Raw genomic sequence first — 16,951 nt, 5'->3', positions numbered from 1 at the left:
TGGGTTGGGAAGATTCCCAGGAGAAGGGAATGGGAATCCACTCCAGTATTCTTGCCTGGAGAATCCCATGGATAGAGGAGCCTGTCCATGGGGTTGCAAAGAGCTGGACACGACTGAGTGACTAACAGTACAATAGAGTCCATACTTTGCTTAGATTTCCTTAGATTTTTCCTAATGTCTTTTTCTGTCCCAGGACCCCAGGTAAAATACCCCATTACATTAGTCATCATGTCTCCTTGGACTCTTCTTGGCTGTGACAGGTCTTCCTTTTCCTTGTTATCGATGACCTGGACAGTTTTGAAGATTACTAGTCAAGCATTTTGTAGAATGCCCCTCTCCTTGAATTTGTCAGATAGTTTCTCAAGATTAAATTGAGTTATGAATTTGGGGAGAAGACCACAGAGATATGGCGCCATTTTCATCCATCATACCAAAAGCATGTACTATCTCCAAAGCCTGCCAATGTTAATGTTGACCTTGATCACCTTGCTGAAGTACTTTCTCCACTATGGGGTTATTCTCCTCTTGCCATCTAGCTTTTTCCATACTGTACTCTTTAAAAGGGAAGCACTTATATGCCGTCCATACTTGAAGTGAAAGTGAAGTTGCCCAGTCATGTCCGACTCTTTGCGACCCCATGGACACCAGGCTCCTCCATCCACGGGATTTTCTAGGCAAGAGTACTGGAGTGGGTTGTCATTTTCTTCTCCAGAGAATCTTCCCAACCCAGGGATCAAACCCAGGTCTCCCGCATTGTAGACAGATGCTTTACCATCTGAGCCACCAGGGAAGTCCTAGGCAATTATTCTTCACCTTCTTGAGGGCAGAATATTCATATAACTGTTTGGAATCCTTTTGCATGGAGCAGTTTTCATTTCTCCTCTATTTATATATGGTTTCAATTGTTTTTATCAGTATGAACTCATATTTATTTTATCTTTTGGGTTATAAAACAACATATTTTGTTTTGTGCTTATAATTCCATATAACTTTTTCTTGCTCAAAGTTTTCTAGGTATAGCCCTTGGAGTAGCTTCTTCAATAGCCTTGTGTGTTCCTGTAACATGGCCTTGATTTATTTTTAAGTACTTTCAGACAAAGTAAGATCTTTAGCCTTATCATGTATATTTCATACTGCAGTCCTGGAATCAACCAATCCTCTAAGGATCTTGGTTCCTTTTATTGGAGAATCATATTAGAAACCAAAATGTGAGTACTAGGTGTGCTCATTGTTACTGGGGTATCATTTTCTAAGCATTTTCAGCTAACACAGCAAAGGAAACATACTTGTGTGTATTACTCATGTACATTCACATATCTATTTATATTTCTATGTAACCATTTTTATGTATATTAAGTTAAATAAAAGTTAACATTGATGTTTCTAACTGCAAGTTCAATGAGATTTGACAAATGCATACTTTCATACACCCACATATGGTATCATACAGAACAAATAAACCAACCTAAAAAGTCCTCAGTGTTTTGCCTGTTCAATCCTTTCTCCTTCCAAATTCCTGACAACCACTGATTTTTTTAAACTGTATATACAGTTTTACCTTTACCAGGATGTCAGATAATTATAATCATATGTTATGTAACTTTAGACTGCCTGTTTTCATTTAGAAATATGTACCCAATATTTATCCATGTCACATCTTCATGACTTAATAGCTCATTTGTTTTTATCACTGAAAACTTCACTGTATGGATATACCACAGTTTGTTTACGCATTCAACTACTGAAAGACATTTTATTTATATTCAGTTTTTGGCAATTATAAAATAAAGCTGTTATTAACATTGCATGCAGTTTTAAGTACACAGGTATTTTCAAATGAGTTGGGTAAACACCTATTAGCACAATAGCTGCATCATATAGTAAGACTTTAGTTTTGTAAGAAAATGACAAGCTGTCTTCCAAATTGAAGTAACATTTTGAATTCCACTAGTAATTAATGAAGAGTTTCTGTTGCTTCACATTCTGAGCAGAAATAAGTATTTTCTCTCTTCCGGCTTTTTATTTCCTTGCAGATATTATGTCACAGAAACTGGATTTTTGTTCTCTGCTATTTTATGGATTTTTAAAAATTTGTATTCCCATGTCCCTTCATTTCCTATATTGCTTGGAACCAAATGTTAAACCTAGAATCATGATCAGATTCAAGTTTGATTTTTTGGCAAGAACATTTCATAGGTGGTTAAGTATGTTACCTATTACATTTCAATCAGTGACATAATTTTTGGTTGACTCTGTCTTTGTGACCTTAAGCCTGACAAGTAGGGCTAGGTATAATAATCTGAAACATCATTTATAATGGTACCTATAGGGTTATCTTCTGATGAATTTAGTTAGCATCCACTGCTTTGATCCATTATTAAGAGCCATCTCCCAGTTTTAATCAGTGCCCCAATAGAAATTACTGGATTTGTATTTTCACACCTGTTCTTAGGATTTCTTTAGCTTCTCTTGCTATTACAAAGTGAATGCTTTGCTCACAAGTATTACTTTTAATGGAAAATACCAAATATTTGTTTTAAAACTATGACCCTCATTAGAATCAGATCTGACTCCACAGTGGAACATTTTATGCTTCAATATCCTGTGATAATTCAATACCTTCCACCAACTTTACCTGCTCTGTACTCTTTAACTAATTGTGACATTTTATGTTCTTACTTTATCTCTCTGACCACATTTATGCCTGACAGAACTCTCTATAAACTCTGTCTCACGTCATAAATCAGGACCCGGAGCTCTTTAATCATTCTCTTCTTTTCTAAACTGTCTTTGATTTATTCATTTGGCATATTTCAATCAATGTGCTATCCAAAACCCAAAGCCATATTTGCAAAGGGACAATTAGAATTGACATCTACCACAAAAGATTATTTTACAGATTAAAGGAAATAATCTACATATAGTTCCTATCACAAATACTTAAAAATTGCTTGCTCTTAACTCAAATTTTGTGTCCTATTTCAAGGAAACTTCTTTTGTGCATAAAAAAGTATGTCGTCTCAGAGGTTGATTAACGCTGTATTGCATTTTTATGGTGGAAAATTTGAAAAAGCACTCACAAAAAATAAAGATCATTAGTAATCCTAACACACAAAAAGAATAATGATTATAATTTTGTTACCTCCTGCACTTTTCTGCATACTGTTTATATAGTTAAGCACATGCTATATAGAAAACTTTGCATTTTGATTTTTAATTAATTTATCATATCATTTTATATCTTTTAAATATGTAGGAAATATTACACAATGCTATTCTATTATTTATGCAATATTTTAAACAAAATTTTCTCAATCCCAATTTTTCAGGTCTATTTGAGCAAACTCTGGGAGATAGCAAAGGACAGAGGAGCCTGGTGTGCTGCAGTCCATGGGGCTGCCAAGAGTCAGACACGACTTAGTAACTGAAGAACAACAATGACCCTATTACACCTTCTCTTCTATCCAAATCCTTAATATCACACCAGTATATATCATATCCTTTCAAACTTAAAAAACCTCTTTCCCCTCTATTGCATCAAACCATCCCAAGGGAAACTCACTTAAGAATCGAACAACTAAAACAAGAAAATATGCTTTTAAAATATCTTTTATCAAAAATGAAGGAAACAAAGAGCCTCAGACTATAGCATTCAGAGCTGAATTGAAGCCCAAGTTCCAATAATTTGTCTCACTTTTAGTTACTAGATCACTTTATTTTCCAATTCTATCACCTTTCTACTTTACATTTAAAAGAAAGAAAAATGGCCATTGAGTGCTAGTCTTATTGGCATGCATAAATGTGTTACATTTTTCATTCCCCTAAACTGATAAGTTTCTACCAACAAAATTATCTCTTTGAGATCTCAAATGATTTAATAAATTCAGCTTCATTTTAAACTCAAATGGATCAGAATATCCTACTTGCTCCCAAACTAGATACTTTGCAGTTGATTTTCTACTATTTGAGACCTTAAGTAGCTTTCAACCCACAAGGCACTACTCATTTTCCAGAAAATTTGAACTGATGTAAAATTCACTAGAGACTATCACATGTAATAAAATAAAAACATATTACCATCACTTCCTTTCCATAGTCTATTAATTTGGTAATCCTATCAAAAAGCTATTACATCCCATCTGTCAATTTTTTTCTTTATAAACCAATTCTATTTATTGTTCATGATTTTTTTACCTTTGAGAGGTTTTTTACAGGTTCTTCTTTTTAATAGTTGTCCCATTATTGAAGGATATAAGTTACATTCACTGAGCCATAATTACCATGATAGCCATTATTGCTATCCTAGAAAACTGATACAATGTCGGCATTCAGTTCTGTCATTTCCCAGTTCTCAGTAAATTTTCACAAATGACCATCAGCAGTGGTTCAGTAAGTTTTCCAACAAAATCCATTAACACCTTAGATGACAGATCATTCAGACCTTACATGCTTATTATACCCAAGTGTACTCTTACCTGTTTTTAATCAACAGCTATTTTTGAAAGTATTACATTACATTGAAATCCTAGAGTGAAAATAATGATTTTGTGTAAAGTAATCTCTTTGCATGAAATAAAATACCTATATTCACTCTGTACAATAAGAATGGCAATATTCTGAGGAGATACACATAAGAGTTCATAACATAGTGTGAAGTCTGTATTTACAGAGCATCTCTTTCCTACTCTGAATATTCCAACTTGTACCATCTCCCCTTGGTTCTATGGAAGATACACTGTTCCTCTCCTGTGACTTCTCTTATAGCTTCCAAATATGAAAATGAAACACCTAAATATAAATAACCAAATATGTAATCCACATTTTTTTGTTGTTCAGCCACTCAGTCATGTCCAACTCTTTGCAAGCCCATGGACTGCAGCATGCCAGGCTTCACTGTCCTTCACTATCTCCAAAGTTTGCTCAAACTCATGTCCAATGAGTTGGTGATGCTATCCAACCATCTCATCCTCTGTTGCCCTCTTCTCCTTCTGCCCTCAATCTTTCCTAGCATCAGGGTCTTTTTCAATAAGTCAGTTCTTCACATCAGGTGGCCAAAGTATTGGAGCTTCAGCATCAGTCCTTCCAAAAAATATTCAGAGTTAATTTCTTTTAGTATTGACTGGTTTGATACACATTAAATGGGTTGAATAGTGATTCCCCAAAAAGTAATGCCCATGTCCTAATCTCCAAAATCTATAAATGTAATTGTTTTTGGAAAAATATCTTTGTAGATATTATTAAGTTAAGAATCCTGGGATGGTTGAGGTGTTCTTATAAAAGAAAGGCAGACGGAAACTTGAGAAACAGGGATATACTGAGGACAAGGTCAAGTGCAGATGGAGGCAGAAGTTACATTGCTACAACCCAAGAACACCAAAGATTACTGGCCACCAATGTAGGATACAGACATGGAATGGATAGTGCGTTAAAAAGAACTGATCCTTCTAATACATTGATCCTGTACTCAAAAACTTTGAGATAATAAAATTCTGTTGTTTTTAAGCCCTCCAGTTTTATTTTCTAATTTTTTTTTTAAATTTTTTTCAGAGTCACAGTCTTATATCTATATTCCAATACATTTATGTAGGAGATGAGTTGGAAAGACAGCTCTTTCCCTAAAATAGGCTAACATTATTGGTGCTCAGAGTCAGTTACTTTAACCTTTGAAAAGTTTGAAGGATATATGAGTTTATTTTTTCCCCTCACCAGATATTGGTATAATTCTGATCCCTAGCCCATAGACTTTAATAGGATTTCAGTACAAATGAAGAAAACAGTTGTAAAACTTAAAAAGTGAGTTGATGCCGGATGGTGGGGAAGGCCTCAGTTGAATGTAATTGCCCAGGAAGAGATTAAAATATTAATAGGTCATAAGTTGCATGTGTTTTACTGCAAAGTAATAAAGTAACTCATCCAAAACTATTCTTCTAGGTCTTTGCAACATGGGGGATACAATCCCTTCTAAGCTGTGTCCTTGATATATCATAATTCATTTGTAGCACCCTGACAGGGAAAGTCAACCAATGGCTTCAAAGTCAAGGCACTTCCACTGAGCAAATTTTCTTTGTCTTCCTTATGAGTGAGGAATCTTGGAAACAATGTTAAATAAACCAGAAATTGTAATAGTCAATGTTGACAAAGTCAAAAGGCCAAGGTATAGAATGGAAGAGATTACAAGGGAACTGGCAGAGTTAAATGAGAGAACAAGTAATACATTTTAAATGATTTGTGATGAAGAGCTAATTGTAATGTACAAAATATAATACCACCAATCATAAATAAGTGAAGGAAACAGAAGTAATTACAGATAACCTGTAAAAATTGCTGTCATAAATTTACAAAGTTATTAATGTTACTGATGCCTATCACCATAAACCAAATACATTAAAAGACATAGAAAACAACATGGTATAAGGAAATAATTGGAATTAGTTCAGGAAAGTAACAAAAAGCCCAAACTCTTTATACTTTAAGTTAAATAAAAGCTTCTATTATATATTTTATAACATATAAAATATATATGAGTGACTTTGTTTCAAAAAGTTTTCAGGGACCTATATTTCCTCTGATTTTCTACTCCACTACCATAAAAGAATAACTTTAATTCTCACAATCCAAGAGGGGATTCCAGAAACCAAAGGGCTATTTCAACTGTAGAATGGAAAAACTGAGAAAAACAGGTCAGCAATATCTGACATGGAGCATACATTGTTTCCAAGTGCACATGAAACATTCACTAAAATGGACCATACTCTGGGCCATAAAATAAACTGCACAAGTCTGGAAAACTTGAACTCATAAAAAAACATCTTTTCTGACTGTAATGAAATTTATAAATCAATCATCAAAAAATAAAGGAAAAGTGAAAATATTTTAAAATTAAGCAACATACATCTCAAAAAACCTTAGGTCAATGAGAAAAATCAAGGAATAAAATTAGAAAATACTTTATCTGAATAGGAAAGCACAACATATAAAATGTTGTGAAGTGAAGTGAAGTCGCTCAGTCGTGCCCGACTCTTTGCAACCCCATAGACTGGGGCCTATCAGGCTCCTCTGTCCATGGGATTTTCTAGGCAATAGTACTGGAGTGGATTGCCATTTCCTTCTCCAGGGGATCTTCCCAACCCAGGGCTCAAACCCGGGTCTCCCGCATTGTAGACAGACACTTTACCATCTGAGCCACCAGGGATGCTGCTAAAGCAGTGCACAGGAGAAATTTATATCAATAAAGTAAAGAGATGTGGGAAATGGGGAGATTTAAGCCAAGGGGGGCAAAGTTTCACTTACACAAGATGGAGTTCTACGATACTAGCATCCAGCATGTTGACCATGGTTAATAATGAACTGTATAAATGAAATTTGACAAGAAAGTAAGTCTTAAGTGTTCAACACACACAAAATGCAACTGTTTGAGGTTATGAGTATATTAACTAGTTTAATTATGATGATTTCACAATGTATACATATATTGAAGTATTAGATTGTACAACTTAAATATATATAATTTCTTTTTGCTGACTATATACCAATAAAGCTAGGGGAACAAAAAACTGTTTTGAAAGAAAAGTCTAACATTCCACATTGAGAAATAAGAAGAAAATAAAACCTAAATAAACCCAAAGCAAGCAGAAGAAAATAAACAATAAATAGTAGAAACTAGTGAAATTGAAAATTGAAAAATAGAGATCCTTGAAGAGATCAATAAAATTGGTAAACCTCAAACAAGAGAGACCCAGGGAAAATATCAAACCTAATTTTATAAGGTTTGAAAGTGTGGCTATTGCTACAAATCTTGTAAGTATTAAAACCATACTGAGGGAATACTACAATAACTCTGTATATATAGTTGACAGTTTGGATCCAATGTCTTAAAAAAGCAAATTGCCCTAAATCAAACAAGATAAATTAGATAACTGAATAAAACTTAAATTACTAAATATACTGAATTCAGAGTTAAAATCTCTGAAATAGAAATATTCAGGCCCAGGTTGTTTCACTGGCAAATTCTACCATTCACTAAAGAAGAAATCACATCTATTCTATATAACTCTTCCAGAAATCTAAAACAAGGAACCATTCCCTACTCATACAAAGAGGCCATAATTAATGATTTAAACCAGACAAAACAGTAGAGGAAATCTACACGATAATGCATTTAATAAAAATATATGCCAAGTTCTTAATCAAACTTTCAAGTGAATCAAATTTAACACCATATATGAATAGTAATACATATCAACCAAAAAGGTTTTATCCAAAAATGCAAGATTTGTTGAACATCTGAAAAAAAATTCAATGTAATTCATCTTATTAATGATCTAAAAGAGAAAAACCACATGATTCTCACCTGATTTATAAAAAGCACTTAACAAAATTCAGTATCTGTTTGTAATAAAAATTTTCAGCAAACTATAAATAAAATTCCTAAAGAAATGATAAAGGACATCTATGTAAAAATTAAACCTACTGCTAATATACTTGATTCTTACTGGTTTTTTTTTTAATTATTATTATCAGTAACAAGGCAAGAACATCTCCTCTCACTATTCCTAACCAACTTTATATGAGAAATTCTATTAATAGCTTAATAAGTCAAGAAAAATAAAGCTATGCACAATATTGTATCAATATTGTATTGTTTAATGTAAATTAACAAAAAGTTCAGTTCAGTTCAGTTCAGTCATTCAGTCATGTCCAACTCTTTGCAATCCCATGAACCGCAGCACACCAGGCCTCCCTGTCCATCACCAACTGCCAGAGTCTGCCCAAACCCATGTCCATTGAGTCAGTGATACTATCCAACCATCCCATCCCTTTGGCATCCCCTTCTCCTCCTGCCTTCAATCTTTCCCAGCATCAGGGTCTTTTCAAATGAGTCAGCTCTTCGCATCAGGTGGCCAAAATATTGGAGTTTCAGCTTCAACGTCAGTCCTTCCAGTGAACACCCAGGACTGACCTCCTTTAGGATGGATTGGTTGGATCTGCTTGCAGTTCAAGGGACTCTCAAGAGTCTTCTCCAACACCACAGTTCAAAAGCATCAATTCTTCAGCACTCAGCTTTCTTTATAGTCCAACTTTCACATCCATACATGACCACCGGAAAAACCATAGCTTTGACTAGATGGACCTTTGTTGACAAATTAATGTCTCTGCTTTTTAATATGCTGTCTAGATTGGTCATAACTTTCCTTCCAAGGAGTAAACGTCTTTTAATTTCATGGCTGCAATTACCATCTGCAGTGATTTTGGAGCCCAGAAAATAAAGTCAGCCACTGTTTCCCCATTTATTTGCCATGAAATGATGGGACCAGATGCCATGATCTTAGTTTTCTGAATGTTGAGCTTTAAGCCATCTTTTTCACTCTTCTCTTTCACTTTCATCAAGAGGCTTTTCAGTTCCTCTTCACTTTCTGCCATACGGGTGGTGTCATCTGCATATCTGAGGTTATTGATATTTCTCCCAGCAATCTTGATTCCAGCTTATGCTTCTTCCAGCCCAGCATTTCTCATGATGTTTTCAGGATATAAGTTAAACAAGCAGGGTGACAATATACAGCCTTGACATACTCCTTTTCCTATTCGGAACCAGTCTGTTGTTCCATGTCCAGTTCTAACTGTTGCTTTCTGACCTGCATATAGGTTTCTCAAAACCTATAGCAGGTCAGGTGGTCTGGTATTCTCATCTTTTGGAGAATTTTCCACAGTTTATTGTGATCCACACAGCCAAAGACTTTGGCATAGTCAATAAAGCAGAAAGAGATGTTCTTCTGGAATTCTCTTGCTTTTTTGATGATCCAGCAGATGTTGGTCATTTGCTCTCTCATTCTTCTGCCTTTTCTAAAGCCAGTACAAATTGGAAAGGAAGAAATGTGTCCCTATTCACAAATGACAGTTTTGCCTACCTAGAAAAATCCCAATAAATCTACCCCAAAGAAATTTCTCTATTAAGTGAGATTATCAAGGTCAAAAGTTACAAAGTCAACATACAAAATCAATCACACCTCTACATATTATCAATTCATGATTGTATATTTATATTTAATAAATGATACCTGTTCAAAAATTAATAGCTTTACAATAAAATATTTTGTTATAAATCTGGGACAATATGTACAATTTTAATCTAAAATCTACAAAACTCTGATAAAATAAATCAAAGAAGATCAAAATAAAAGCATATACTGTGTTCACGTTCTGAAGATTCAACATAGTAAAAAATCTTTAAATACTAGTTCTAGATATCTGATACTGTTGATCATGTTCTCCTTTCTGCTTTCAGTTTAATCTCGAGTCCTCATCATCCAAAGAAGGCAAGAGAAAGCATAGCCAGCTGGAGTGAAATATTCTGAAACTGCACGTGATCACTGACAAATGTAAAATGGTTGCCCTTGGTTGGAGAAGGTCAAGTTAAGAGCTTTGAAAGCATTTGTGAAACAAGAAAATCAATAGTTTTGTGTATTTAATGTCTCCTCTGCAAGCAAAGCCACAGAAGAAAACCAATGCCGCTTTGTGTGTAGTGTTCCACAAAAGATAAATCCTTTCAAATGATCTGAGCTGGAGGTATACATTATCTGAGAATAGGCAATTTAGTGCAAGCTGATAAATCATTTCACTTGACCAAAAAAACATGTAGAGAAGATGTGATAAAATGGCACCCAGTGTACACTCTCTTGACATGCATATTTTACATAGATGACTGATGGCTTTTTTCACTCCTCTGAGACATAAATTTAATGTACTATTTCAGATATGGGAAGCAATTATTTTTTTATTCACAATTCAACCACGTTGAAAATATTAAATGTCAACAAGTTTTGTCGTTGTTTTATTTGTTAACAGTAACGTGTTTCTGGGCTTCCCAGGTGGGGCAAGTGGTACAGAACCCACCTGCCAATGAAGGAGATACAAGAGACATGGGTTTGATCCTTGGGTTAGGAAGATCCCCTGGAGGAGGGCATGACAACCCACTCCAGTATTCTTGCCTGGAGAATCCCATGGACAGAGAACCCTAGTAGGCTACAGTCCATAGGCTCACAAAGAGTTGGATATGGCTGAACAGACTTAGCACTCAATGCACTTCTAATGTGGTCATTCTACATCCGAGTAAACTGTCCATGCACATCCATTCCAAGACTTAATTTAACATGCAAGTATAGATCTAAATTATTTACACAAATAAACAATTTACAAATCTTATGTACAAATCCCAATGTAACTTACATTTATATTCCAACCCTCGCTGTTGTAACTCAGGGCCTACATGCTCTTTTCTTACCCTAATACTAGCCCCTTAAGGTATATTTCTAATCTATTTTTCCCAGCTCCACGGCATTTGTATAGAATGACAATGCCAAGCTGTTCTTTTTTTTTTTTCCTAGTTTTTTTCCTTCATGAAACACTGTTTTCTAAACTGTCTTCTTTATTAAAAATTAATTAATGATTCTCTATTATTTTTAATCCATCAACACTGACACCTAACTTTTAAATATCTCTGTAGTCTGACCCATGTCTGTCCTATACATACATACACCCTAAATCCAGCCACAGTATCATTTCCTGAACATATCTGGCACATTTTCATAAATTACCACTTTATCTATAAAATTATTTCCCTTCTAACTTAACCCACATCTACTTAGATTTCTCCATTCATCAAGGCAAATTCCCAATGCACACTTTACCTTGAAGGCTTTTCCCATCATTTTTGCTGCTAAAGGTGATCTTCTAGGTATTAGTACTTCCATAATTCTTACCATTTAAGTTTTTTGATACCCACTGGGTAAATACAAAACAGAATCCATGTCTTCCCAGTTTTCTCTATTTCTTAATAGTTACAAAGGGCAGAGTTTCCTTTTTAGAATTATAGTGTGCTTGGTCCTTATCCGTACACAGAAATGAAACATGCTAAAAGATGGAATTAATTTTTAAAAGTGTTGAATGACAGTGTAAGATCAGCAAGGTCTACCCCCAGATTAATAGTACATATGGTTTCTTTCCTAACACCTAAAATAATTACATTTAATCTTTGTTTTGGATTTCCCTGGTGGATCAGACAGTAAAGAATCTGCCTAAAATGTGGGAGACCATGGTTCAATCCCTGGGTCAAGAAGATCTCAAACTTTGTTTTAACAAAATTTCTCACAGAAAACCCATTTCAAAGTAACAGATATCTCGGATAGAAAGAAATTATTTTGGCTATGTTATACTTATCAGGCTGCTCTTTTTTATTTAAAAAGAAAATTGAGGGTTTCTTAGTAGGAGAGCTGTTAGAGGTGTATGGACGGGACAAGAATGATACAAAGTGAAGGGCCATCCCTGAATGTCTCCCGTGTGTGTGCTTAGTCACGCAGTCATGTCTGACTCTGAGACGCCATGGACTGCAGCCCGCCAGGCTCCTTTGTACATGGGATTCTCCAGGCAAGAATACTAGAGTGGGTTGTATTGCCCTTCTCCAGGGGATCTTCCCAACCCAAGGATCCAACCTAGATCTCCTCCATGACAGGCAGATTCTTTACCTTCTGAGCCACAAGGGAAGCCAGATATCTCCTGATTTCAACACTAATGAGAGGTGTAGTGGACAATAATCAACAGACATTATGTAAACTGAATGGGGAGAGGAAGAGAAGGATGGAATGCTGATACATGAAGGAAGGTAACTTCAGGAGTGTATCTCAAATTCTAAGAAAGGTCCATAAAGGGATTATCATGCTAAAAATGACCGTTGAGCCCTTGCAACAAATCCCTTCCCCAGTGATAGTAGGAAAGGAAAATTTAAAGAGAGCTAATATTTACCTGCCCCTTGAGAAATCTGTATGCAGGTCAGGAAGCAACAGTTAGAACTGGACATGGAACAACAGACTGGTTCCAAATAGGAAAAGGAGTACGTCAAGGCTGTATATTGTCACCCTGCTTAGTTAACTTATATGCAGAGTACATCATGAGAAACGCTGGACTGGAAGAAACACAAGCTGGAATCAAGATTGCTGGGAGAAATATCAGTAACCTCAGATATGCAGATGACAACACCCTTATGGCAGAAAGTGAAGAGGAGCTAAAAAGCCTCTTGATGAAAGTGAAAGAGGAGAGTGAAAAAGATGGCTTAAACCTCAACATTCAGAAAATGAAGATCATGGCATCCGGTCCCATCACTCCATGGGAAATAGATGGGGAAACAGTGGAAGCAGTGTCAGACTTTATTTTTTGGAGCTCCAAAATCACTGCAGACGGTGACTGCAGCCATGAAATTAAAAGACGCTTACTCCTTGGGAGAAAAGTTATGACCAACCTAGATAGCATATTCAAAAGCAGAGACATTACTTTGCCTACTAAGGTCCATCTAGTCAAGGCTATGGTTTTTCCAGTGGTCATGTATGGATGTGAGAGTTGGATTGTGAAGAAGGCTGAGCATCGAAGAATTGATGCTTTTGAACTGTGGTATTGGAGAACACTCTTGAGAGTCCCTTGGACTGCAAGGAGATCCAACCAGTCCATTCTGAAGGAGATCAGCCCTAGGTGTTCTTTGGAAGGAATGATGCTAAAGCTGAAACTCCAGTACTCTGGCCACCTCATGTGAAGGGTTGACTCATTGGAAAAGACTCTGATGCTGGGAGGGATTGGGGGCAGGAGGAGAAGGGGACGACCCAGGATGAGATGGCTGGATGGCATCACGGACTTGATGGGCGTGAGTCTGAGTGAACTCCGGGAGTTGGTGATGGACAGGGAGGCCTGGCGTGCTGCGATTCACGGGGTCTCAAAGAGTCGGACACGACTGAGCGACTGAATTGAATATTTACCAAGTTTCACCGTATGCTATGCACTTCTATTCAATATTTTATTTAATTCACATGGAAGATAGACATTATTACCCTCCTTGGAAAGAGATAAGTAGTGATGTTTATGTAGTTTTTAAAGCACATGATGTTAGAATTTGTGCGACAAGATCTGAAGCCATATCTATCTGATACTATTCCTGTGCTCATTTTTATATATGTTAATGCACCAGCAGAGGCTATTTTTTCAGACCAGCTTATTTTAGGCATGGCCAAATTTTGGCACGTTACATAGGTACCCCCTCATAAACCTAGAGTAGTTGATCACAGTACCCTTTGAGTCCAGGTTCCACACCAGCATCCATCTCAACACAGTGATCTTAGAGGCCACTAGAAATCAGATTTTCTTCATGGAAGTTAAAGTTTTTAAACATTCCTAACACTAGTAACTTTTATAGTAGTAATGAGGTGAGCAGGATCATCTCTGAGATTCTTTTCAGCCTAGAGGCTGTATCAACAGTAACAACAACCAGCTATCCAAACAAAACTTCAAACTCTTTTATTCCTAAATAACTTTTAATAGAGATACCTAGAGAAATATATTATTGGAGATAAAGTTTTTCTTACATACACACTTCAAAACTATCAATAACCCAGCACACTCTAAATGCTGAGCCCTGTCTAGAATTCTTAAAAATATTGTCCTTAATGAAACTGAAAATCTGATTACAACATTTGCCAGTCCCTCATTTCTAGGTCACCAAACTTCACGTGATGGACCATTCTGACCAGAAAAGCATCTCCTTTCATTCCAGTTTATCTGTTTGTCTTTTTCCAAATTTGAACAACTGTTTGAAGAAGAGGACCTTTCCCAAAGGGTAACAGTCCTTTGGTCAAAGGTATTGTTTTAATACATGCTCTCCACTGCAAATTCCAGTATAGATTCTGCATTTCTATTGTAAGAACTCAGACTAGTAGCCTCATGGGAGCCTGTATACCTCCTGGAAGCAACTATAACCCCATCTCAGAAAAGCTGTCTGGTATGTCATCTGGTAAAAAGCTGTCAGACTTATCTAACTCAATGAAACTATGAGCCATGCCATGTAGGCCCACCCAAGATGAATGGGTCATGGTCATGGAGAGTTGTGACAAATTTTGGTCATCTGGAGAAGGGAACGGCAAACTACTTCAGTATTCTTGCCTTGAGAACCCCATGAACAATATGAAAAGGCAAAGAGATAAGACACTGAAAGATGAACACCCCAGGTCAGTAGGTGACCAATATGCTACTGGAGATTAGTGGAGAAATAACTGCAGAAAGAATGAAGAGACAGAGCTAAAGCAAAAACAACACCTGTGGATGTGACTGGTGATAGAAGCAAGGTCCGATGCTGTAAAGAGCAATATTGCATAGGAACCTGGGATGTTAGGTCCATGAATCAAGGCAAATTGGAAGTGGTCAAACAGGAGATGGCAAGAGTGAAGGGCAATGTTTCAGGAATCAGCAAACTAAAATGGACTGGAATGGGTGAATTTAATTCAGATGACCATAATATCTGCTATAGTGGGCAAGAATCCCTTAGAAAAAATGGAGTAGCCATCATAGTCAAAGAGTCTGAAATGCAGTACCTGGATGCAATCTCAAAAATGGCAGGATGATCTCTGTTAGTTTCCAAGGCAAACCGTTCAATACCACGGTAATCCAAATCTATGCCCCTATCCATATTGCCGAAGAAGCTGAAATTGAATGGTTCTATGAAGACCTATAAGACCTTCTAAAAATAACATCCCCAAAAGATGTCCTTTTCATTACAGGGGAGTGGAATGCAAAAGCAGGAAGTCAAGAAACACCTAGAGTAACAGGCAAATTTGGTCTCAGAGCACAGAATGAAGCAGGGCAAAAGCTAATAGAGTTCTGCTAAGAGAATGCACTGGTCATAGCAAAAACCCTCTTCCAAAAACACAAGAGAAGACTCTACACATGGACATCACTAGATGGTCAACACCAAAATCAGACTGATTACATTCTTTGCAGCCAAAGATGGACATGCTCTATACAGTCAGCAAAAATAAGACCGGGAGCTGACTGCGGCGCAAATCATGAACTTCATATTGTCAAATTCAGACGTAAACTGAAGACAGTATGGAAAATCACTAGACCATTCAGGTATGACCTAAATCAAATCCCTTACAATTATACAGTAGAAGTGAGAAATAGATTTAAGGGATTAGATAAGATAGACAGATTGACTGATGAACTATGGACAGAGGTTGGTGACATTGTACAGGAGACAAGGATCAAGACCATCCCCAAGAAAAAGGAATGCAAAAAAGCAAAATGGCTGTCTAAGGAGGCCTTACAAATGGCTGTGAAAAGAAGAGAAGCTAAAGGCAAAGGAGAAAAGGAAAGATATATCTATTGGAATGCAGAGTTCCAAAGAATAGCAAGGAGAGATAAGAAAGCCTTCCTCAATGATCAGGGCAAACAAATAGAGTAAAAGAACAGAATGGGAAAGACTAGAGATCTCTTCAAGAAAATTAGAGATACCAAGGGAACATTTCATGCAAAAAATGGACTCAATAAAGGACAGAAATGGGAGGGACCTAAAAGAAGCAGAAGATATTAAGAAGAGGTGGCAAGAATACACAGAAGAACTATACAAAAAGATCTTCACGACCCAGATAATCATGATGGTGTGATCACTCACTGAGAGTCAGACATGCTGGAATGCGAAGTCAAGTGGGCCTTAGGAAGCATCATTACAAACAAAGCTAGTGGAGATGACAGAATTCCAGTTGAGTTATTTCAAATCCTAAAAGATGATGCTGTGAAAGTGCTGCACTCAATATGCCAGCAAATTTGGAAAACTCAGCAGTGGCCACAGGACTGGAAAAGATCAGTTTTCATTCCAATCCCAAAGAAAGGCAGTGCCAAAGAATGCTCAGACTATCACACAATTGCACTCATCTCACATGCTAGTAAAGTAATGCTCAAAATTCTCCAAGCAAGGCTTCAGCAATACATGAACCATGAACTTCCAGATGTTCAACCTGGTTTTAGAAAAGGCAGAGAAACCAGAGATCAAATTGTCAACATCTGTTGGATCATTGAAAAAGCAAGAGAGTTCCAGAAAAACATCTATTTCTGCCTTATTGATGATGCCAAAGCCTTTGACTAT

This window comes from Capra hircus, chromosome 26 (genome assembly GCF_001704415.2).
Source record: "Capra hircus breed San Clemente chromosome 26, ASM170441v1, whole genome shotgun sequence".
Classification (NCBI taxonomy): Eukaryota; Metazoa; Chordata; class Mammalia; order Artiodactyla; family Bovidae; genus Capra; species Capra hircus.
This window is presented reverse-complemented; position numbering follows the sequence as displayed.